Here is a 3,177-nt window from a genome sequence, read left to right as displayed (position 1 = left end):
TGGCCTGGGAAAGCAGTCGAGGACGGCCCAATGCATTGGGACCCTGCACCCGCGTGGGAGACCCGGAAGAGGTTCCTGGTTCCTGGCTTCGGAGTGGCGCAGCACCGGCCATTGCGGCTGCTTAGGGAGTGAATCATTGGACAGAAGATCTTCCTCTCTGTCTCTCCTCCTCTGTGTATATCTGACTTTGTAATAAAAATAAATAAATCTTAAAAAGAAAAGCCACACATACAGGGCTATGCTTCCTCATTGAAGTCAGCATCCCTTGCATAACGGGATGTAGTGGAGATCCAAGTTAGTACTCTGGAATAGCCTCCTCTGCTGCCTGCACAATGGCATAATGGATGGTAATGGGGGATGGCACGGTCCCTTGGCAGGTAGAGGCACAAGCAGCTTGTAGTCCATGCCGACTTCCAACTACGGAGGTCCTGTGTCTTAGTGATCTGAAAAAATGATTTGCTACTCACTTGACCCAGAAAACAACACAAAATCACACAAACCAAGAGGCTTAAATCTTTGCATTCACTTTAAGAACACTTGAGAAGGCGCAGCGCAGTAGCCTAGTGGCTAAAGTCCTCACCTTTGTACATGCCAGGATCCCATATGGACACCAGTTCCAATCCTGGCAGCCCCACTTCCCATCCAGCTCCCTGCCTGTGGCCTGGGAAAGTAGTCAAGGACAGCCCAAAGTCTTGGGATTCTGCACCTGTGCAGGAGACCTGGAAAGAAGTTTCAGATAGGTGCAGCTCCAGCCATTGTGGTCATTTAGGGAGTGAATCACTGGACAGAAGACCTTCCTCTTTGTCTCTCTTCCTCTCTGTACATCTGACTTTGCAATTAACAAAAAAATAAATCTTTAAAAAAAAAAAAAAGCACACTTGAGAAACCACCCAGGCCATAAAGGGTATGCATATCCAGAAAGCCACCAAGTATGTAAGAGAGTCCTATGAAGAAGTACTGTGTGCCATTGTGTCATTCCAGTGGTGGAGTGGGTCAGCCTGCCCAGGCCAAGCAGTGGGTGGGTAGCACAAAGAGTGCTGAATTGCTGTTACATGTGCTTCGATTGCAGAAAGTAATGCTGAACTGAAGGGTCATTGATCACATCCAGGTGGACAAAGCCCCTATGACATAACAGGGCACTTGCAGAGCCTATGGTAGGATTAACCCAGACATGAGCTCCATCACTCACTGAGAGGGAGAAAAATGTTCTAAAACTAGAAGAGGAAGTGGCACAGAATAAAAAAGATGCCCCAGAAGAATCCCAAGAAGCAAAAACGTATGGCCAGAGAAAACATTCACCACAAAATAAATGCAGATTATAAAGGGGAAAAGCCATATATTTAAAAATCCACAGTGAACCACACATCAGTGATGGAAGACGGAAAAGATTTACCCAAGATTAGAACAAGCCAAGGATGCCACTTCTGTCACTTCTATTCAACTATGGCAACTAGGCAATAAAAAGAAATGACATACACCCAAAAGGGAAAGGAAGAAATAAAATATACCCATTTCTAGTCAACAACACACTCTTAGACACAGGAAAATGATAAGTTTTTTATGTATACCATCTGTAAATAAGCTTGGTTAATCATTCCATAACATATACATAAAGCAAGGCTTTGTATTATAGCCCATTCATTGTGTAAAATCATTCATGAATTTTTTTAAATATGTTAATAGAGAATCCTGGACACTTCATTAAAATAGTAGAATGAATAAATTAATTCATTATAAAACAGAATACAAAATTATACAAAAATCAGCATATTTTTATATATCAATAATGACATGACAATTCATATGCATGGATTGAAAGACCTGATATTATTAAAACATCCACACGACTTAGACTGACCTACAAATTTTTCAATACAATCCTTATCAAAATCCTAATGGCATTTTGAAAGAACAGAAGAAATAGTTCACATTCATGTGAAGCCACAAAGACCATGAATAACCAGATAAATCAAGAAAGCAAAAGAGATGGCAGTAATATCTTTCCTGATTTCAAAATATGTTACGTGGCTAAAATGATCAAAACAGTATGGTGCTTCTAAAGACATGCACACCGATGAAACAGAATAGAGATCATAGAAAGAAACCCATGTAAAGATCATTGATCAATCAATCTTTGACAAAAATGCCAATATGCGGGCCTGGCACAGTGGCCTAGCGGCTAAAGTCCTCGCCTTGAACACCCAGGATCCCATATGGACGCCAGTTCTAATCCCGGCAGCTCCACTTCCCATCCAGCTCCCTGCTTGTGGCCTGGGAAAGCAGTCGAGGACGGCCCAATGCACTGGGACATTGCACCCGCGTGGGAGACCTGGAAGAGGTTCCTGGCTCCTGGCTTCGGATCGGAACAGCACCGGCCCGTTGCGGCTCACTTGGGGAGTGAATCATCCTCCTCTCTGTATAGCTGACTTTGTAATAAAAATAAATCTTTTTTTAAAAAAATGCCAATATGCATTATGGGGAAAGAGTAAATCTCTTCAACGAATGATTTTTGGGAGAACTCGATAATCACATGCCAAAGAATGAAACTGGACTCTTACACCATACATTAAATTAACTCAAAATGAAGACAGATTTGAGACTGTAAAATTCCTGTAGAAAAAATGTTGGGGGAAAAAAAACCCTTCATGGTATTGGCCTTGGCAATGATTTCATGATTATGACACCAAAAGCACAAACAGTAAGAGCAAAAATAAGCAAGTGAAACTATATTGGATTAAAAAACTTTTACATAGAGACTAGCTAAGTGACACTGTTGCTAAGCTCCTGCTTGAGATACAAGCATCCCCTAGTGGAGGGCTGGCTCAAATCCCAGCTTCTCCTCACTTCCCACCAAGCTTCTCCCAGGCCAGCAGCGGAAGATGGCCCCTGACACCCATTTCGGAGACCAGAGTAGAGTTCCTGACTCGTGGCTTTGACCCAGACTCAGCTGTTGTAACCATTTGGGGAGTGAGCCAGTGGACAGAAGCTCTCTTTATCTTTCCCCTTCTGTCTCCAATGCTCTCACTTGCTAACAAATCGGTAAGTCCTTTTTAAAAATGGTTCTGCACAGTGAAAAAAAAAAAAAACTAGCAAGGATAAAATGGGAGAAAATGTAAGTCACAGATCTGATAAAGGATTTATTTAGTTAACTCCTACTACTCAATAGTAAGAAAAAAT

At 42.1% G+C, this 3,177-nt stretch overlaps 1 pseudogene; it reads left to right on the top strand.

Moving 5' to 3' along the window:
• Window positions 1-451: 451 nt before the first annotated feature.
• On the top strand, window positions 452-1,344 carry LOC118758872 (large ribosomal subunit protein uL22-like; annotated as a pseudogene).
• The last annotated feature ends 1,833 nt before the right edge of the window (window positions 1,345-3,177 follow it).

Source organism: Ochotona princeps, chromosome 3 (genome assembly GCF_030435755.1).
Source record: "Ochotona princeps isolate mOchPri1 chromosome 3, mOchPri1.hap1, whole genome shotgun sequence".
Taxonomy (NCBI): Eukaryota; Metazoa; Chordata; class Mammalia; order Lagomorpha; family Ochotonidae; genus Ochotona; species Ochotona princeps.
The sequence above is the reverse complement of the archived record's forward strand: the minus strand, read 5'-3'. Positions and strand labels throughout refer to the sequence as shown.